Genomic DNA, 23,136 nt, shown 5'->3' with positions numbered 1-23,136 from the left:
AGTCTTCTCCATACAGAGATGGTGAAACAGATGGCCCTACAGCTGCTGCTAGACCATTAATGGCCACTAAGAATAGAGATACACTCAATACAGTCCTGTGGGACCCCGTTCTCCTTGGTATGGGGGGAACTATGGAAGGCAACAACTTGGACACAGAAAGTACGAAGAGACAGGAAATTCTGTGGCCCGCCACATGCACTACAGGCATATTATGCATCAGATAGTTTCCACACGGATGTCGTTGCCAATCCCCCCCCACTGCCCCCCCTCCCCTCACTTGCGGGGGTCTCCATTTTGGGTCGACAAACCGCCTGCCACTCCCACAGCACCACCTGCGTCTGCTGCACCGGACTCTCAGCCTGTTCCAAATGCAGGTCGTTTCCATCCAGCACTCATCACTCATGGTCCAGTTTCTGGGCCCCCCTCATGTGCCATCCATCCGCCCGTTTCCATGATACCGTCTGTGCTTGCCGTGCTATGTTTTCGTGACACACAGTCAACTATGCCAGCTGCTGCCACTACAGATTCGCCCACCTGGTTTAAATCTGGGCCTACCACGCCGGCCTCTGACTTAACCTCAGTTCAGCTGCTACCCCAGAAGACCCCAGGAGGCACTGAAGCTGCCATTGTTAGCCCTTCCTTGCCACCTGCTGAAACTACCACCCTTATATGAGGACAACTCGGCTTCATGGTTTGCACTCGTCGAGTGTCTGTTCAAGTTACATCATGTGTCTGACGACAACTCAAAGTTTCTCTGCCTTATCACACACCTCCACAACCACTTGGATTTGATTTGTGACCTGCTCCTTTCATCGCTGCCTGCACCAAAATATGAGTTTGCAAAGAAGACTATAATGGAACAACTTGCCTGCTTGCCACAAGAGTTAATAATCAAGATTTTCTATGAAGAGCACCAGGGGGAATGCAACCTCTCACAACTCTAGTGCTGCCTTTGATTGCTCATGAACAAGCATACCATGCCTGATGCCATGCTATGGGCTGTGTGGTCTGTCAAACTACCTTCTGAGCTACAGATCCATCTGTTACCACACTCATTCGAGTCCATTGACTCCCGCCTATGCATCACTGACCAGTTGTATTTGATGCTGCGGCAACATCAGCCAGTTCATTCCACACTGTCTGTCGGCACAGCCGCCCCTGCATACCGACCTTCGACCGGCAGAGGCAGGGCTCACTCTGCCATCACCTCATCTACTTCACCTGGCTGTGTCGGCCCACTCTCTCTGCTGTCCAAGCACTCCAGGCTCGAGCATGCACCTTATGTACCAGTCTATTTATCGGAACAAATCAACGAGGACAAGCTGCCCCCACTGTCGCAGTCTCCACCTCCTCCTCACCCTGCTCACCCTTTCTGCTGGTACCACAAAGTGTTCAGCGATGACACCAAGAAGTATTGGTTGCCATGCCAACACTCAAACGCTGACCGCAGGAACTAAGAGACGCTGAGTCCTGCAGGGAACCTAACAGGCATCCTCTTACATTACACTCTGTTCACTCATCCGACCGGCCAAGTGGTTGTCTCTATGTGACTGACATTGCATCAGGTCTAGCTTTTCTGGTCGACATTGGTGCTGACATGTCAATCATACCTACTTCAATGGCTCCATCTGCTTCTTCACAGACGAAGTCACTTCTACGAGCTGTCAATGCATCATCATTACCTACCTCAGACTCAGTAAAGGTTACGGTGAGCCCATCTCCTTCTCTACATTTTCTGTGGACATTCTACATTGCCAACATTGGTGAACCAATCCTCGGTAGCCACGTGGGATTAGATGAGCGGTCTAAGATGCTGCAGTCATGGACTGTGCGGCTGGTCCCAGCAGAGGTTTGAGTCCTCCCTCGGGCATGGGTGTGTGTGTTTGTCCTTGGGATAATTTAGGTTAAGTAGTGTGTAAGCTTAGGGACTGATGACCTTAGCAGTTATGTCCCATTAGATTTCACACACATTTTTTTGATCCTCAGTATGGATTTTTTGTCTCATTATGAACTATCTCCGAACATTGTACAGGGTTCAGTGCTCCACCATCCTACAAACGCACTCAAACCATGCACCTGGACCTATTTTTATTGCTCTGTTTCCACCACAACATATGATATCATACTTGAGTGCTCTGCCCTCACAGGCAACATTGTGACCTGCGTTACCGACCTACTGTCAGAATACGACTTGGCGCTGCAACTCCACCAGTATAATGAGAAGCTGAAACAACGCATCGCATCCACTTACAGTGAGCTTGTCATGGCTTGTACCTCACTTCTGCAACTGCAGTCCATAGCGCCGCCACCTAAACAAGACTGCTTGGCTGAGCCTAGCTCAAACTCTCACCACGTTAGTCCACAAACTTTACTTGCGTGTGACGTTCCAACCCCTCATCGCGCTCCCCCCACTTGTGCTAACAGCTACACCTTGTTGCGCCCTACTCATCTAAAGACTCGGCATCAGGACGTTAACCAATCTCATGTGCAGTTCTCAGTTTCTTCCGTCACTGATAGAATGACACAAAAGATAGTTACCACTGCTGGACCCCCTATTTGGCATAAGGTCTGATACCTCCAACCTATCATGTTGCGCACAGCCCGGCAGCGGATTAATGAACTTTTGGCGGCAAGTGTTCTGCAACCTTCAGACAGCAACTGGTCTTCACCAATCTGCCTCGTCCCCAAACACGACTGATCTTTTCGAATGTGTGACGATTACAGATGCTTAAACACTCATACCATCAGTGCCGAACATCAATAACTTCACTCATATGATATCAGGCGTCACAATTTTCAGTGTTATTGACCATAAACGTGCCTATAACCAGATTCCCGTAGTGCCAGAAGACATTCCTAAGATGGCTATTATCATGCCGCTCAGTTTATTCCACTTCATGCTGTTTGGCCTACAGAATGCGGCGGAAATGTGGCAACACTTCATTGACTCTATCTTGCGACAGTTCGAGTTTTGCTTTGCTTATCTGGACGACATTTTCGTTTTCAGCAGCTCAGCGGAGGAACATGAAAATCATCTGTCTATGGTCCTCCAGACCTAGAACTCCAACAGTGTCAGGGTCAACAAAGACAAGTTTCAGTTGCGCCAGGCATCAGTCTCCTTCCTAGGTTACACCTTCTCCGCTGACAGAATACAGCCTCCCAAATCTCGTGTGCAGGCTATCACATCTCTGCCGCCCCCAGTTACTTACAAAGAGCTATGCTGTTTCCTCGGCACCATCAATTACTATTGTCGCCATCTGCTTTCCACCAGCACCGTTCAGGCACCCCTGACGGATGCGCTATCAGGCAAACAAACTTCCGGTATCAAACCCGACTCTTGGACTGCTCTGATGCTAGAGGCCTTCAAGGCTCTGAAGACTTCTTTAGCTCACGCTGTGACACTTGCCCACCCTGACCCCTCGGCTGAGTTATTCATTACTACGGATGCCAGCGACATCACGGTGGGGGCGGTGTTGCAACAACACAAGGGCAACATGATTTCTCCCCTTCATTTCTTCTCCAAGAAACTATCTGCAGCACAGAGAAAATATTCTGCATTTGATAGCGAGCTGTTTACAAGGCAATCAAACATTTCCGTCCCAACATGGAGGGACGTTCGTTTTTTGTCCTCATTGATCACAAACCACTGGTAGAAGCGTTCTGCAACCCACCTGAGGACCCACCCCCTCAATGTTACCGCCACTTTGACCTGGTTTCTCAATTCACAATGGACGTCTGTTACATCAAGGGTGCAGATAACGTTGCTGTGGATTTCTTCTCGTGGATCAGTGCTGTTTCCTGCATTGTTGATCTTTCCAATCTGGCCTCCCTCCAACCTTCTGATGAATATTCTCAGGCTCTCCTATGAGACCCACAAACGTCACTTGTTTCCACAAAGGCTAAATTTCCTGGCATTTCCAACGAGGTGTGGTGTGATTCTTCCACCAGCACCCTACATCCTTTGATCCCACCCGGGCTGCGCCAACAGGTTTTTGATGCCCTGACTAACCTAGCTCACCTGGGCGTTCGAGCCACCACACTTCTCAGGTGAGAACATTTTGTTTGGAAGAATATCAAACAGGATTGTCAAACCTGGGCACGCAGCTGCGTCGCTTTCCAGCGCAACAAGGTCAGCCGCCACACCTCCCCGCCTATGGGCAAGTTCGACATTCCCGCAGCACAATTCTGTCACATACATATTGATCTAATCGGGCCTCTTCCTCCTTCAGAGGACCATAGATATATCTTATCAACTATCGACCATTTGTCTCACTGGGTTGAGGCTGTCCCTCTCCCTAACATTACTGCCGAGACGGTAGCCAAGGCTTTCATTGGCTCATGGATCGCTCGTTTCGGGTGCCCGACCACTATCACCACCGATCAGGGTTGACAGTTTGAATCCTCCCTTTTCACCATCCTCTGCAATACTTGTGATATTAAAAAAATACACACTACCGCCTGTCACCCACAAAGCAATGGGTTGGTGGAGAGATGGCACAACACCCTCAAGACGGCCCTTTGATGCCATGATTGTCTCTGGTCAGAAGCTCTCCCATTGGTGATACTTGATCTACACTCGGCCTATAAACCTAACCTACAGGGGACTATATCCGAATTTGTTTTCAGTGAGAATCCAGTTCTACTGGGGGAGCTTATTCTTCAACAGGTTAGTGAGTATCTTCCCCCCTCGCCAAATTTCATTAGCTGAATGCGCACACATTTTCAACAAATGTGTTTGCACCCGCCCATCAGTCACTCACTGCCCAAGACTTATGTTCCCACCGCACTCTCTGACTGCTCCCACGTCATGCTGCATGATGATATGGTTAGGCAGCCTCTTCAGCCACCTTATCTTGGCCCCTACAAGGTCCTGCGGCAGGGGGACATAACTTTTGACATCATGATTAAAGACCTCACACAGACAGTTTCTCTGCATGTGCTTTTGTTGACCCTTGATGGTCTCACACCGCTGCAGTCAGACTCTGCAGAAGATCCATCCCTGATCAAGAATGAAGATGTGCTTCCATCAGCCTCACCGCACACCTCTTCTGCTGAAGACTGTTTGCCACTGTTCACTGGTTTCCTGACCCCACCCCCTGTTTCACCCTGCACAGGTTTTGTGCCCTCACATCCAGTGTTGGAGACACGCACACCTACTATCAGTTTTTCCTGCAGCGTGCCACCGCACTGAGTTAACGCTGTTTCTATAGTGACGTTCGATAACCGAGTGCTCATTCTTTTGACAGATATCGAGGTCCTACCATCGGACGGTCCCTTACACCTCAACATTGTACACAACCTCACACACCCGTGTGAGTGTGACTGAACATCTCTATGTGCTTTCATTTCTATGGACGGCTCGATCCATTTAAGAGCTATACATGCCTCCACCACTCTGTCAGCTGCCCCGCCCGCTTACTCCCAGGCCGGCTGCTGTCTCATCTGGCCATTGTGGCTGTGGCTGATTGACTACGAAGTGGACCTGCCTCTCACCGCTCCGCCTACACAACCCACCTTGTTTGAGATGGAAGTACCTGTGGTGGGCCTGCCTACGCTCACGATTTCCACTGATGTTGACACCCACACGCCCTCAACGTTGGACATCTGTAGTCTGTAGTACTCCGTACTGGTGGGGGGTGGGGGGGGGGGTGGGGGGGGGGGGTGGCATTGATAGTTTGTATTGACCATAAAACGTAATATCTGTGAACTCTAAGTGCTCTGTCGAGTCTCCATCTTAACTTTACTTTACTCAGTTCTTTGTTATACATCATTCTGTACGGACGCAGTGACAGGTATAAATATATATGAGCTACGACATATATGGGAATTAAGTTTTCTATATCCTGATTACCGATCCTGTTCCCATAGCCTGTTCTCTGATTGGGAATAATATTTTTGTGTCATGATAAGTGACTCAGAAGTGAACATAATAGGTTGTGCTGAATCACTTGTGTACTTAAGTGACAGAACTGCCCCAATACCCTAGGGTGATGCATCTGTGGCCAATAAAAGAAGTAAAAAGAAGCTGGTACAAGGTCAGGCAATGAGCAGTATGGACACATTTCTTCAGCTTAAGAAATGCTTAGTAAAAATCTAAGGACAGCTGGTAAGGGACTCCTTTTTTCTACAAACAGTTATCAGTTAGGGGAATCATTGCAATTTGGGGAATAAGACTACCACTGCAATTTGTGGGACTAAATTGAACATAATATTTAATCCTGTCAACAAAAACCCATAGGTCTAGTACTTTGTTTGATATTAGAATATGTGAAATGGCTGTCACATTCTCTGGTATTGTTTTAAGGGCTTCCCAGCTAGGGATATATCCTGCATACTTAATACAAGGTGGAAAGAAGGTGCATTTTTAAAAGCTACATTTCAACCCAGCTTTCAAAAGGAATAAAAATGCTTTCTAGAGACTCAATATATGCTCCTGACTTCAAGCTGTCACTGCTGTATCATCCAAATAGTTGACGCATTTTGTAATGTTGCCAATATTTCATTCTAGAAATTTCTGAAAGACTGCTAGTGCACTGAAAAGGTAACACGTTATATTGACAGAGGTCATAAGGAGTATTTAAATAAATATGGGGATGGTTTTGGACGCTTCCTCCAAAGGAAATTGAAAACAGGCTTCCAAAAAATCAACCTTAAACAGATACTGACTCCCGCTAATTTTGAAAATAATTCATCAGTATTTTTGAGGGGATGAGTCCATAATTGACTGAGTATTTACCATATATTTGAAGACCCCACAAAGATGTAATGCTACACTTAATTTCCAAAAAAATGACTACAGGGAATGCCAGTCTGTTGTAAAGAATTTAGAATAGCAATTTTAACTCCTTTAGGTGATCCAGTTCTACTTTTATGTCATCCTGCAAGACTAAGGGTGTTGGCCTAACTGAAAAATTTTTGTAATGTTGATTCTCATAATGTAGTGCAGACAAAAAATTGTAAGCCATTCCCAGGACTCCAGAAGAGAAACGGGCATACTGGACCTACAAAGAACACACCTCTGCACATGGAACACTATTCTTGATTGTCTGGACTGTGTTTGATGGGAAACACTAGTCCATATATGCATCCAGGCCAAATAAAATTCTGTGAGTTGGTGAGCATCAAGTGTGGCACAGTCGTTACTACTGCTGGTTGGCATACTAATGGATACCAGCCCAAATCCAACCACCAGCCATTTTTAATTAACATTTATCATTTCTCAAAGGCTTTCAAAATTTGTTATGTTTGTAATGTTTGTATTTTATAGAATATTCCATGTTTGTACATGGAGCAACACTTTTCGCCCAGGAAGTAAGTTCTGCACTATTCTGACTGTATGTGAGTATTCATAATAAATGTGATTTCCATGCTAAGTGTTGTACTTGACTGATGAGTCTGCATTTGAATTTGGACTTGACTGTGGTTACAACACGACATTGTTTTGTTAAGACATATGGTACTTCAAAGCACTTACATGACTGTGGCTCCAATTAGGCAATGTAAATGCTGTCATCTACATGGACAGGAACTGGAATGCAAGTAGTTTGTCAGTCCCAAGATCCACGTATGCAGAAGACCAATGAATTCAAAAACAAAAGTAAGTCAGCTGCACATCAGGCATTCATCAGTGTTTTCTGAAGATGCTGGTAACAACCCAAGAAATGGCTGAAAGTGCAGGGTGTCCATTATTAATGTTCCAGTTTCAAAATGCTGTAGAAAGAGGACTACTGCTCAGAAATTTAAACAGCATAATACTGATGTATGAGGAAATGTTGTGAAACAAAAAAATTAAATCAAAATTTGACCATTAGTGGTGCTGTAAGTGGGAAGAAGTTGATCCAATGTCTGTTGAAGATGTGGCCACACAACATTGCAGGAGGGGTTGAAAATGGTGTGAAAACATGTAGTGCATGGGTAATTGTCTGAACATTGGATATACCTGCAAGCATGGTGCATAAAACTCTATGAAACATCCTGGATTGTTATCCATACAAAATCACCCATATTGAGGAGTTACTTCCTGCTGAAATGCCAGCAACAAAAACATATGCTCTGGAATTTCTAGCTTGCATGGAAGTGGAGAATGAATGGCAATGGAATATTCTGTGGACAGACAAAGCCTATTTTCATCTCCAAGGACATGTCAATATGTAGAATAGCAGAATATGCGCAATGGAAAATCCACATGCACATCATTTGGTACCACCTCATTCTGCAAAGATGACAGTATGATGTAGGTTGAAGGCATCATTTATCATAGGGCCATATTTTTTCAAGGAGATGAGTCTCATGGGTAACAGGACCCACCTGTATTGTCACTGGTAAATGCTGTGAGAGTCTTTTACACACCAATGTCATTCCAACCATTCATGTCATAGAAGAATGGGTAGGATCCTTTTTATGCTAAATGGTGCTCCCCTGTACATTGCACAATCAGTGAAGCAGCTGCTGCAAAGGCATTTCAGAAATGCTAGAAATATCAGCCATTGATTTCCTACAGCATGGCCATCCAGATCAGCTGATCTTAACCCTGTAACTTCTGGCTGTGGGGTTATGTGAAAGATAAGAAAATTCTTCAGACATTCACCAAACCCAAACCCACTCATCAGACTGCCACAATATATCATGTGATTCATCACTACAAATCACTCAGTTCCAGTCATTCACTGTCCACCTCAGGTATCATTTAGCATTGAGTACAGAAATGTAGGTGATAATGGGCTAATCGAGCACTGTACCCCATTTTTTTAAAACTCCCTATGCATGGTTGTTGTGCTCGCTGGATTGCTGGTAGTACTCTGAGACCAACAGATGAATACACTAAGCAGATTCAGAAGGATGTAGGTTGCAGTAGGTACTGGGAGATGAAGAAGCTTGCACAGGATAGAGTAGTATGGAGAGCTGCATCAAACCAGTCTCAGGACTGAAGACCACAACAACAACAACAACTCTGAAACTAATGCATGATTTCTTCTCCTGATTTCAAGTGATATTTTACAACCATCCTCCACAATATTCAGAGACAATATCCACCAGTACATGAGTTCTACCAAATCTTGGTTTATCTGTGGTTGTTCCTTCATATTTCCACTTCACAGTCACAAGACAAACAGTCAACTTGGGCATCTTTAAAAGGGCTGATCTGTCTGTGATGGATATGTTACTCAGATGACATCCAGTGACTAGTCCATATACAAAGTCAGTCAGCTCTCTTAACCCTTTGATTATGGCTGACTGCTACAGCAGTCCGAGCGTGCCATGCCCTGGGCATGGCTGACTGTCACAGCAGTTGAGCACTGCTGTGCCCCAGGTGCTTCCAGCTGCTGTAGAAGTTCTGAGACATTCGCTTGCCTATTTTTTAGCTGTGCTTGAATAAGACGTCTGTCTGTGTACAGCGCCACATCTTATCATTTGCTGTAACTGCAACAGATGGTATTTCAATATGCAGAACATGACTACATTGAAGTCAATGTCAGCACTTTTGTTGGACTCTCACAGCACTTGTATGATTAATATGGACTATCAGACCAATTGTGTGATTGGATTGAAGAGTTCCTAGATAACAGAACGCAGCATGTCATTCTCAATGGAGAGAAGTCTTCCAAAGTAAGAGTGATTTCAGGTGTGCCGCAGGGGAGTGTCATAGGACTGTTGCTATTCACAATATACATAAATGACCTTGTGGATGACATCGGAAGTTCACTGAGGCTTTTTGCGGATGATGCTGTGGTATATCGAGAGGTCGTAACAATGGAAAATTGTACTGAAATGCAGGAGGATTTGCAGCGAATTGACACATGGTGCAGGGAATGGCAATTGAATCTCAATGTAGACAAGTTTAATGTGCTGCGAATACATAGAAAGATAGATCCCTTATCATTTAGCTACAAAATAGCAGGTCAGCAACTGGAAGCAGTTAATTCCATAAATTATCTGGGAGTACGCATTAGGAGTGATTTAAAATGGAATGATCATATAAAGTTGATCATCGGTAAAGCAGATGCCAGACTGAGATTCATTGGAAGAATCCTAAGGAAATGCAGTCCGAAAACATAGGAAGTAGGTTACAGTACACTTGTTCGCCCACTGCTTGAATACTGCTCAGCAGTGTGGGATCCGTACCAGATAGGGTTGATAGAAGAGATAGAGAGGATCCAATGGAGAGCAGCACGCTTCATTACAGGATCTTTTAGTAATCGATGCTCAGTAGCTCGGTATGGGCTTTTGTTAAAGTTTCGAGAACATACCTTCACCGAAGAGTCAAGCAGTATATTGCTCCCTCCTACGTATATCTTGCGAAGAGACCATGAGGATAAAATCAGAGAGATTAGAGCACACACAGAAGCATACCGACAATCCTTCTTTCTACGAACAATACGAGACTGGAACAGATGGGAGAACCGATAGAGGTACTCGAGGTACCCTCCCCCACACACCGTCAGGTGGCTTGCGGAGTATGGATGTAGATGTAGATGTAGATGTAGACACAACAGATAATGCTACTGTGATTTCTGTTGAACTATTGTTTCACGCCTTTCTCCGAGACCCTATTCATGTTTCAGATATCAGTTGCCTATTATTCGCTTCTGTTTACATAGTGAATTTATGTGTTGTGATGACATATAAAAAGCTCCTCACCTCTGAGGAAATAATACAGATGTTGACAGGGAGTGACTCTGAAGAATCACTGTGCTCATCAATAGACAGTGATTCAGATAAAAAGATTCTCTTATAAATAGTTTACAATCTACAGACATTGTTGATTCTCATTCATCTCCATCTGTAATTACTAGTGCAAAGCCCAAAACATTGAGAGGAATTCTGCAGCTGGGTACTTCTATTCAACACTCATCATCTTCAAATGAAGATGCACAGTGACCCACAAGGATGATAGAAAACAAATAGAGATGTGAAAATATAAATCCAAAGAAGTATCAGTTCAATGAATCCTCATCAGGAATGAAAGCTCATGTAAGTGAAAATGAAAGCTGCCTCTGTTACTTTAGATATTTTGTAACTACAGACATTGTTGAAGTGATCTGCCAGGAAACAAGTATGTATTATATGTATTGATCAGACAATTGCAAACCAAAGACAAATTCTAGAATAAACAACTGGAGTGACACAAATGTGTCAGAAATGTATGTTTTTATAATGTCTTCCTTTCTGATGGCTAGAGTGAAAAAGTTAAAACTAAATGAATTTTAGCTGACAGATCCCTTGTTGGAAGCACAAATTTTTTCCAAAGTAATATCCAGAGACCGGTATTTTTTGCTGTTGAATTTACTACATTTCCACAACAACACTTTGCCCCTAAATGGCGATTACTTGTCAAAAATTCAGCCTATTGTAGAACATTCTTCAAAAAGAGATCAGAGGAGTGGTGATCTGAAAATGAAACCAAGTGTGGTAATAGATTACAATGTATCAGTGGGATTAGTTGACCAAAGTGACATGCTAATAAAAACAGTGGAAAGTACATGGTAGTCGTACAGGAAATTGTTTTCCCATATTTTGGACATGGCAATGTTCAATGCCTTTTGCTTATACTGGAAATATTGGACGAAAGTGAAGTACAAAAAGTTTCATCTCAATGTAATTAGAGAAAGTTTTGCAACTTTTTAGGTCAATCGCAAGAGATCAGGTGGTGCTAAATGTCCAGAGTACCCTACAAGACTAAGTGTGTCAACACATTTACCAGATCAGAGGGAAAAGTACAAGATATGCATAGTCTGTGCTCAAAATGGTGTTAGAAAACAAACCAAGTTTTGATGTGAGGAACGCAATAGAACTCTTTGTGCTTATCCATGATTCAAAACTTATCACAAACAATTTCAGTAACAAAAAACTGTTAAACCTTGTTTTGGGAGAATGTAGAATATATCACTATTGTAAACATCTTTATTTGTATATACATTATAATAAAAATGCACCTCACATGAAAATGAAGTCTAAATATTGAAAATAAATACGTCCAATTCTTCCAAAGCCAGTCTAAAGACCAGAACAAAATAGAAAGCCATAAAACAGAAAGCGTGTTGGAAGCATTGTGTGTGGAGAGTGCGTCAGAAGCATTCAGCACTCAGCACACAGTGAAGGGCGCGAAAATGCAGCACACGAGGCATGACCGCCAGTGTTGCGCATAGCAGGCAAAGGGTTAATTGACCCATTCTGATGTTACTGCTTCTCTATTGACAGAATAATACTCCTTACCTCCTTTTATAATGGCAGGTCAGTCTCTCACAACATCTAGTGGTCAGTTCTGCATTACATAGGGGTATAGTCATAAAAGACTGCAATGAGATGTTGTGTTTAGAAAAAGCCCATCAGATTGCTGGTTCTAACTTAACCAGATTGTGAGATATGATTTGCCTCCTGGGAACCACACTGACAGGGGAACAAAAGGCCTTGGAAATTGAAGACCCCAGAAGAATCGTTGGTCCTTTCAGGCACTTTGCAGACCATGTTGGTAAGGCTAACTGGTCAGTAGCTTGTGATGGATGTTGGATTTTTGCCTGTTTTAAGGATTGAAACAATGATACTATCTCACTGTTGTGAAGAGATAACACCAGCTAGCTAAAGACACTTGAAGACCCTGCAGAGACTGAGCCTTTTAGTAGTTGTAGGTGTTGGATTATCTGATTATGAATCAAATGTCCAGTTGGGGCCATATCATATAATAGGTTGAGAGCCTGCCACAGTTCCCAGTCACTAAAAGTTTCATTATACACTACTGGCCAACTGGCCATTAAAATTGCTACACCATGAAGATGACATGCTACAGGTGCAAAATTTAACTGACAGGAAGAAGATGCTGTGATATGCAAATGATTAGCTTTTTAGACCATTCACACTAGGTTGGTACCAGTGGCGACACCTACAACGTGCTGCATAAGGATAGTTTCCAACCGATTTCTCATACACAAACAGCAGTTGACCAGCATTGCCTGGTGAAACATTGTTGTGATGCCTCGCGTAAGGAGGAGAAATGCGTACCGTCACCTTTCCGACTTTGATAAAGATCGGATTGTAGCCTATTGTGATTGTGGTTTATGGTGTCGCGACATTGCTGCTCGCATTGGTCGAGATCCAATGACTGTTAGCAGAATATGGAATCAGTGGGTTCAGAAGGGTAATACGGAACACTGTGCTGGATCCCAACGGCCCCGTATCACTAGCAGTCGAGATGACAGGCATCTAATCTGCATGACTGTAATGGATTGTGCACCCACGTCTTGATCCCTGACTCAACAGATTGGGATGTTTGCAAGACAACAACCATCTGCACGAACATTCGATGATGTTTGCAGCAGCATGGACTATCAGCTCGGAGACCATGGCTGTGGTTACCCATGATGCTGCATCACAGACAGAAGCACCCGCAATGGTGTACTCAACGATGAACCTGGGTGCACGAATGGCAAAAAGTCATTTTTTTGGATGAATCCAGGTTCTGTTTACAGCATCATGATGGTCACATCTGTGTTTGGCGACATCGCAGTGAACGCACATTGGAAGCATGAATTTGTCATTGCCATACTGGCGTATCACCCGGCATGATGGTATGGGGTGCCATTGGTTACACGTCTTGGTCACCTCTTGTTCGCATTGGCTACACTTTGAACAGTGGATGTTACATTTCAGATGTGTTACGACCCGTGGCTCTACCCTTCATTCAATCCCTGTGAAACCCTACATTTCAGCAGGGTAATGCAAGACCGCATGTTCCAGGTCCTGTATGGGCCTTTTTGGATACAGAAAATGTTCGACTGCTGCCATGGCTAGCACATTCTCCAGATCTCTCACCAATTGAAAACATCTGGTCATTGGTGACCGAGCAACTGGCTTGTCACAATACGCCAGTCACTACTCTTGATGAACTGTGGTATCGTGTTGAAGCGGCACGGGCAGCTGTACCTGTTCACGCCATCCAAGCTCTGTTTGACTCAATGCCCAGGCATATCAAGGCCATTATTATGGCCAGAGGTGGTTGTACTGGGTACTGATTTCTCAGGATCTATGCACTCAGATTGCGTGAAAATGTAATCACATGTCAGTTCTACTATAATATATTTGTCCAATGAATACCCGTTTATCATCTGCATTTTGTCTTAGTGTAGCAATTTTAATGGCCAGTAGTGTATAATTGGGCATGATGGGGCTGAAAGATAGGGAGATATTTTCAAATTCTTCTTTATGCATGGGTAAAAAGAAGATGCCAATACTGTTACAAAGTGGACTGCAAGGTGCTCAGTAAGGACTCACGCAATGGTGAAAATAACACCATGAAGAAAGAGACTCAGAACAGTTATTGATATTTAGGACTGAGCAGACTACAGAGCAGACTACACTTGAGATGAAGATGCATATGTTCTCATGGAGGAGGTGTAGCATTCACAGCGTTCCTTCTTATTATGTTTAATTAGATAGTGAGCCTTAGGGCGGAGCCAATTGAAAGTGTGGAAGGTGGTGTGTGAAGGATGTCACTTGAGACGGTGCAGGGCCCCTCAATGACCCTGATTAGCTGTTGCAATATCTTTGGTCACCATGACCCTGGATGATGGTGGAGGGGGCCTGTAGAAAGAGGAATTGCAGTTCCAGTAACACAGGTGATCACTTCGCAGATGTCTCCCATAACCTCAGCAACCATATCTGACACAGACAGGACAGAGATGAGAGCAGAGGTATACAAATGTCATTTGGCTCTTTAAAGAACCCAATTTGGTAATTTGTCTGACAGTCAAGAGGACAGAGATTTCCCTGAGGCCTTCACTTCCATGCCCACATGCTTGGGCACTGCTGCTGGGTGTCAAGAACACAGGTTGTGCCATGTTGGGCGTGGCTAAAATGGGCATTGCTGGACTGACTGACATGGTGGCAGTGGGACAGATGGTAGGCATGGATGGAGATGGTTGGTGTGCCAGCACTCCAAATTCCTCACAGTCTCCACCATCATAGGACACTGACTGTGGATGGCAACAACTGTGGCCAGCACCCATGAAGGTTTCGACTCATATAAGTGTGCACAAACAGCTGCGCCTGGCAGAAAGGGACAGGGAGGCCAGGTCTGGGATTGCATCAGCTGTGGGACCAGGAGGAGGAGAGTACATGGATGCTGCCTATGGAGGAGCTCCTTCAGTCATGAACAAGACAGTCCATTAGGTGCTGAGAAACAATGTGAGCCCAGCTGTGGTGATAGAAGTGCCCACTGCTTTCAACTTCTGTTGTTTAAACATATGCATGATATGCTCCATTTCACTATAGGAGAAGGGGTTAAATGGTGCACTAAACAGGTGCTTGCTGCCATTGCAAGTGCAGAACCATTTGGATGCTGCCACTGTGAATTGGTGCCCATTATTCAACCTGATGGTGCAAGGAAGCCCGTTGGTGGCAAGAATCTGGATGCTAGCAGTGAGAGTGGTGTCAGTTGTGGTGAGCACCATGCTGACCATGTATGGGTAGTTAAAATATGCATCCATTACAATGAACCACACAGATCCAGGAAGGGGTCCACAAAACCCAGGTGAATGCAATCCCAGTGGTGATGGAGGGTGGGTCAGGAGGAGAAAGACTGGGGTGGAGCTGCCTGATGCCAGTCACAAGCAGAAGAGGTGTAGACCATGGCCTCCATGTCTCTTTCAGTCCCAGCCAGTAGGTATGGTGTCTCACAACTGCCTTCATCCATGACATATCCCAGTGCCCATGATGGAGGAGGTGCAGAATGTGGGGGCACAGTGTTTATCTGCCTCTGCATCTAGTAGGAGAACATTGGAGATGACAGACATATGGTGAGAGAGGTGAGCCCAGACCTGGAGCGTGAGATTGGCAGACTTTGAAAAAGAAGTGGGCCACCCATGGAGCAGATAGTGCATCACATGCCGCAAGATGGGGTTGTGGAGAATGTGTACAGTGATGAGATTAGCCATAATTGGAAACACATCCAAGGTGCGCCATTATTCCTCACTGATGTGGAAACATCTGTAGGTCAAATGACAGGTAAAGTCATGAGGGCAGATAAGAAAGGGCATCTGCATTTGTGTGTTGTGCTGTGGGCTTGTATTTGATGGTATAAATGTATGAGCTGATGAAGAGTACACAATGCTGGAGGCATTGTGGAACCTGCTCCAGAAGCCAAGAGTGGGGCCCAAGGAGAGCCACTAAGTGGCATGTGATCTATAATGAGGGTAAACTTGGCGACAAAAAGGAAAAAAGTGGAGCTTCTTAATGGCAAAGACGATCACCAAAGCCTCTTTCCCAATCTGTGAGTTGTTCTTTTGAGCAGGTGTCAGCTTCTTTGACAGACAGGCAGATAGCTGCTCCATACCATCATCATTCCTATGTGCCAGTATTGCACCAGTACCATATGGAGAAACATCCATGGTCAAAACCAGCGGACATGATGGTGTAAATAGCATAAGGCAGGGTGCTAAGCACAACAGGTGCTTCAGCTGTGTGAAAGCATTCTCACAAACAGCTGTCCACCTATACTGGACATCCTTCTTATGTAAATGTTTGAGCAGATGCAAAATGTGGGCTGCCTGTAGCAGGAACTTAGAATAATAATTTACCTCTCCCAAAAAAGCCTGCAGCTCCTGTGGATTTTTGGTGGCAGGGTAGACAATCAATGACAGAAGTGTCATCCCCAGTGGGCTGACTCCCATCTCTGTTGAGCAACTGACCAAGGTGTCCCACTTGCCCCTGAAGAACCTGGCATTTGTGTAAGTGACACTTGAGTCCTGTATCATCAGAGGGTACAAAGGTTGTGCAGGTGGTCCTGATGCATAGTGCCCTTGACAGTTATGTTTTCTAAATAGTACAAGCAGAAATAGACATAGTTAAATACTCCAGATATCTTTGGAAAATTGCTGGAGTGGAAGTGATACCAAATGGGAATGACCTACATTCTATAAGCCAAAGAGAGTATTGATGACCATAATGCATTGCATTCTTCATCCAGGGGGATCTGCAAATATGCTTCAACTTTGTCTATCTTACAGAAATACTCCAACAAACTTCATGAGGAGGGCCTCTGGACCTGTGATGGGGGAGGTTTCCACTTGTACCTGGGCAATGATAGTTGATTTAAAATCCCTGCACAGATGGGGAGAGCCATTGCGTTTCTTGACTACCACCATGAGTGTGGCCCAAGCACTAGTTTTGACAGGTTCAGTTACTACAGCATTATGGAGATGATCAAGTTCTTGCTTAACGGCCACCTGTAAATAGAGAGGAAGAGGTCATGCATGGCAGAAATGGGGCACAGTGTCATGATGTAAGGAGATGTGGGCCTGGAAATCCATGGTGCACCCTAGGCTGAGTTCAGACAGAGGCATGAAGGTGGCACAGAAATCGATGAGCCCCTAGAAGGGACAAGTTGAATGTTGTCAGTGATGGAGAATCCAAACAGTGACAAGGTATCAGACCAAATATTTTACCGGCAGAGTGGCTATCAACAGCAAACAGAGTTATCAACTGGAAAACCTGTTTCTGTGTAACATTGACAGAGAACTGACCCTGAAGGGGAATCGAATTGTCGCAAACGGTAACCAACATACAGGGGGGCAGGACCAAGTCAGGAGAACCAAGACAAGCATACATGTGGAGGTTCATCAAAGAAACTGTAGCCCTTGTGTCCACCTGGATGCAGACAGCCTGGTTTGCAGTAATGAGGGTGATAAACAACTTAGAGGTGGAAGGATCACCCTGAGAAACAAGTGCCTGAAGTTCACGCACAATCCCATTATGCATGTGGCAGAGGCATCCAACTATAATGACAATTGACAATGAAAATGAACAGTGTGAAGAGGCCTATCTTTCCCACAGTGTGTCCATAAATCTGGCCAGTCCACATGCAGGTATGCCATGAAGCAGTCAGGACATGTCAGGAGACCCTGCTGCTTATGTCAACAGGGTGTAACAAGCTGTTCAGAGGCCATGGAGACATCCAAAGTCAATGACTCATGATGCTGATGGTGGGAAAAAGGCTGAGCCACAAGGTGTTCATTTTCTGTCTGTGTGATCTCAAAAGAGTGTGTGATTTTCAAAACATTGTCTAAGAAATGAGTGACCAGTTTGAGCTGCAGTACAAACTTCTACACTGGGTGCCAATTAGACCACATCTTAGATCAGTGAATCTGCATATGAAGTTTTGGAAATCATGTTTTTTGGACAAGTGAAATCGCAAATACAACATTCACATGCAGTATGACTGATCAGGTTTATTGTGGTAGTAATGGAACTGGAGGTGTGATGGGACTACATGTAATCAAGAATAATAACTGGGCAGCAGTGAACACATCTTCTTGAACCTGAATGCAACCAGATTCAAGAGTGTAGCGAACTTCTTTAGCAAGAAACACATCTCTGGGGAAGCCCAAGATAGTAAGAGCAATATTGGAAAGTGTCATTGTAAACCCGAAAAGCAGTGAAGTGTTGTTTCAGCTTCTGAAAATGTGTCCACATGGGAAGTGACGCCAGACTACATGGGTTGGGAACCCTGAACCTATAAGCAATTCAACAAAAGTTGAAATTGTTGTTGGAACTGCCATTGCTGAAACTGCTGCTGGTCAGTCATGCTGCTTGTGAGTGATGTATTTGTGATTTCACTTGTACAAACACAGTTTCCAAAATAGATCTGATATGTTGTGGTCTAATTGGCACCCAATGTAGGAGTTCGTACTGCAGGAGAAGCTGCTGCTACTGCTGCTGTTCCACAAGTTGCATAAGCTTGGCATCCATGGAACACTGATAAACTTTTACCTTGTCACCAGTTATAGTGACTGGAATTGGACAAGTCTGAGGAAAACTTCAGAACCAATGGTGGCTGGCTGATTGGCCAAGAGCATTGCCAGTGAGTCACCAACAAATAACAGGTTGGCAGCACGAGGGATCAACAGACAGTGGAGATAGCACAGCGGAATAACAAGTCCAAATGGGAAATTAAGATTGAATACTAGGTTGCAGTAAATTTAGAACAAAGACAACAATGTTTAGCAAGCTCTATATGGCAATGAAGAGAAATTACAACTAACAGATGGAGAGGCTGCACTGCTAGCCTTAAAGGCCAGCCATGAGCCCTCACAGGCCAACCAGACAGACGTGGCTTATGGCAGCACTTACACCAATTACTTCAATGCTGCAGAGTGGCAATCATTGATGTCCATACTGCCCAGTGGGTCTTCAAACATGCCAGGCTGGGATACCAGATCTAGTAGTTTCAAATGATCTGGATACCATACAAGAGGAACAGCAAGAATGGAAAGTCTAAAATCTCAAATTTTACTTGTTAGCTATACTTCATAGCAGTACAAACAAATTAAATAACACCTCACAAGAATGAGTTAAGCAATCTGTTCAATTTAATCAAACACTGATACTGGTTGTAAAATTCCTCAGTTTTAAGACACTGTATTACACATGGGACACTTGATGGTGAAACAAGGGGGACATAAAAAGCGGACTAGTAGAAAGATGGCATTCCTGGTGAAAAGAAGTCTACTAGTATCTAACAATGGGTTTAATTTGAGGAAGAAATTTTTAAGAAGATACACTGCCAGAAAAAAAATTGTATACCTGAAAATGTATGTTGATTTTGATGCCACCTGGAGGATAGTAATTGTACAGATAATGTTTTCAGTATCATCCATCAACAGATAGCATAATGGCATAGCTACCTGGGCACAATCTGTATCTACCTTGTAATAGAGAATGGTCACAAGCAGAAGGCTGACTGTGGTGCAAACATGTGAAGCAAGCAGGTAACCAAGCCATGGAGATACGCCTGTGATTCCTACAGCTGACTGAGTAAGTTTGAAAGGGATCAAATAGCAGCCTTCTGAGTGGCAGGATGGTCATTTTGGAGAATTGTCACCAAGTTGGACAAGCTATGCCAGTTGTGCAACGATGCTGATGTCAGAGATCATGTTAGATTATTACACCTGTAGGCAAGGTTCTGTCTACACTGCACAGACGCCCACAGGGATCATTGTACTGTAAGGGCAACAGTGCCAGATCATACAGCTGTCATATCACAGATAAGAGGGCTTGTAAACCCAGATGTGTCAACATGAACTCTTGTGAACCAATTATTAGCAGTGAGACTATGGGCACACAACACTTCTAGCTGATCTTCGACTCATGCCACAGCATCAACATGCGTGGCTCAACTGGTACCATCAGAGGAACACTTGGAAGATGGAATGGTGCCACATGGTCTTCCATCATGAAAACAGATTCTGGCAACATGGAATTGATTGTCGTTTGCCTGTACAGCATAGACTTGGTGAGTGCTGTCTCATAGAGTGAATGCAGCCAAGACACAATGGCACCAACTCAGGCCTTATGGATTAGATTAGATTAGATTAGATTTACTTTCATTCCAATTGATTCGTAGTGAGGAGGTCCTCCAGGATGTGGAACATGTCAGAAAAACAATACATGACAAATATTTGCAACTAAAACAAATAAGCTAATGTACCATTCCACAGGTCCCAAGTGGAATGAACGTCGTTTTTTAATGAACACTAAGAGTCATTTTACAAATACTAATGCACTGAATTTAAAATAAAAAAAAGTTTTTTATTTATTTATAAGGTAAAGGTGTAGAGTGCAATAAACTACAGCTCTTGTTCACCTATAGTGCTTCTGTAGGTGATTCTGACCAGTGCTCAGTATGTGCAGGATGTTGTTAGACCTGTTCTTTTACCATTCTTGCAACAGGTATGTGATGTGTTGTTCCAATAAGACAATGCTCACTCCCACACTGCCCATGAAATTTAACAGGCTCTGCAAGATGTGCAGCAACTTCCCTGGACAGCACAATCTCTGGACTTGTCTTGAGTTGGGTATGTGTAGGATATGATGGAGCAAAAAGTGACTGTAGCTCATGCCATAATCTGTTGTGGTCAAATGGACCCAACCATACTGGCACTGCAGTGGAGTGTTTGGTAGGTGTTTGAATTTCACTCTGAACTGGTACAGCAGTGTGGTGTACCTACTGTTATGGCAGCAAGAGTCTGATTAAAATTTCTTGATATTTGATGTCTGATACTTGTTGCTACAGTATGGCCTCATTGGCTGCTGGCTACTGCTCAGTTATACATGACACACAAACATGGTGGATCACTTCACAAATGCTGTTGATGTGTAACACAGATCAATGTTGGAAGTGGCTGCAGCAAGGTATGTTGGAAATGCGAGATACTCTGCCGACAGCTGATTTTAAGTGACTAATAACTAAACTGATGCAGACAATGCGTTTTGCAGCCCTGAATTTAAACTCATGCCCTAAGCTAACCAGGACATCATGATGTGGAATGTATTTGAGAGAATGACAGTCAACAATCTGTGGTAGAACTAAAATCATGGTGATTAAAGCTAACTTCTATGACCAAATTCAAGACAGAAAAAATTCAGTTGCAGGGGTAAAAGCAAACTGTAAATCGTTGGTTACCTGAAACTATGTTGACCATGACTACATGAGCTGTCATGTTACTAACCAATGAGCAATATTTGTTGGTACTTGGTTGCAGATTGTAGGTAACACAGGCAGATTTCAAATGAGAAAAGAATGATAGGAAAAAAAATAAAAGGAATTAAAATTGTGGGTGATCTCACCCATTATTACAGAAATTAAATAAAATATTTCCCTTTTCCTTATCCTTACCAAAAAACTACACATTGATCTTGCCAAAAGCCGAGAAGCCATTCTTCTTAGTGTTGTAGCTCTCTGGGGCATTCTGCACTCTGTGATGCACTCTGTGTGAGCCGTGACCTCAGTGATTTAGAAATAAAAAAATACATTTAAACTAAGTAACTAAATAAAAATAACAATCAAACTCTTTTGACAAGATTTACAAATTAAAAAAAAAAAAAAAAATTGTGTTTGACGACCTTTGAACCTACAATCTTCTACAAGACAAGTTTGTATGCTAACCATTCTGCTACACCATCACACTGGGTTCAGTATTTATATTTATGGTTGTGGTGATGTAGTTGCGATGATGAATTGTAGTCTTCAAAAATTCAGCCTCATGCAACGCCAGTCCAACCTTATCTAATGTAAGCTGATCTCTGTGATTGTGATAATTTTATATGTGACTCTGAATCATATCTTCTGCAGAAGTATCCAGTAGTGTTTAGTTAGTGCTGTGTATGAAATATGTTTATTTCATTAGCATCATTGTGTATGAGCATTGTTGTTGATGTGGTTATCACATGTGATGAAATCCAAAATAAAAGTTCCAGAACCATGATTTGGGATCCAAACACATCATGCTGGACAAGCAATTGGAAGTGAACTGACCAATTTTTGTGGCAGTTTGGCAATGGCAAGTAGATCAAGCATGATGTTTAATATGCTAACTGAAAGAAACCAGCTCCAACATGTCAAGATTCAGCTGTCAAGTAATATTACAGGGAAGCATCAAAGAAACTGGTATAGGCATGGATATTCAAATACAGACGTATGTAAACAGGCAGTACCACTCTGCACTCAGCAATGCCTATATAAGACAACAAGTGTCTGGCACAGTTGTTAGATTGGTTACTGCTCCTACAATGGCAGGTTATCATGATTTAAGTGAGTTTGAACATGGTGTTATAGTCAGCATTTGAGTGAGGGGCGCAGCATCTCCAAGGTAGCGATGAAGTAGGGATTTTCCCATATGACTATTTCATGAGTGTACCGTGAATATCAAGAATCTGGTAAAACATCAAATCTCCAATATCCCTGCAGCCAGAAAAAGATCCTGCAAGAATGGGACCAAAGAGACTAAAGAGAATCGTTCAATGTGACAGCTGTACAATGTTTCCACAAATCACGGTAGATTTCAATTCTGTGCCATCAACAAGTGTCAGCATGTAAACCATTCAATGAACCATCATCAGTATGGGCTTTTGGAGAAGGTCCACTCATACACCCTTGACCAACATTGGACTGTTGATAACAGGGAACATGTTGCCTGGTTGGAAGAGTCTTGTTTCAAGTTGTATTGAGCAGATAAATGTGTACGGGTATGGAGACAACCTTGTGAATCCATGGACCCTGCATGTCAGCATGGACTGTTCAAGCTGGTGGAGGCTCTGTAATGATGTGGTGCATGTGCAGTTGGAGTTATGTGGGACCCCCTGACATGT

The 23,136-nt window shown here is 43.7% G+C and overlaps 1 protein-coding gene across 1 annotated transcript in view; it reads right to left on the bottom strand.

The window, feature by feature from the left end:
* Nucleotides 1–23,136, bottom strand: part of LOC124554918 (protein unc-79 homolog) — an 859,177-nt gene that overhangs the window by 671,829 nt on the left and 164,212 nt on the right. The gene's annotated exons all lie outside the window — the stretch shown is intronic.

This window comes from Schistocerca americana, chromosome X (assembly GCF_021461395.2).
Source record: "Schistocerca americana isolate TAMUIC-IGC-003095 chromosome X, iqSchAmer2.1, whole genome shotgun sequence".
In the NCBI taxonomy this organism is placed as follows: Eukaryota; Metazoa; Arthropoda; class Insecta; order Orthoptera; family Acrididae; genus Schistocerca; species Schistocerca americana.
The sequence above is the reverse complement of the archived record's forward strand: the minus strand, read 5'-3'. Positions and strand labels throughout refer to the sequence as shown.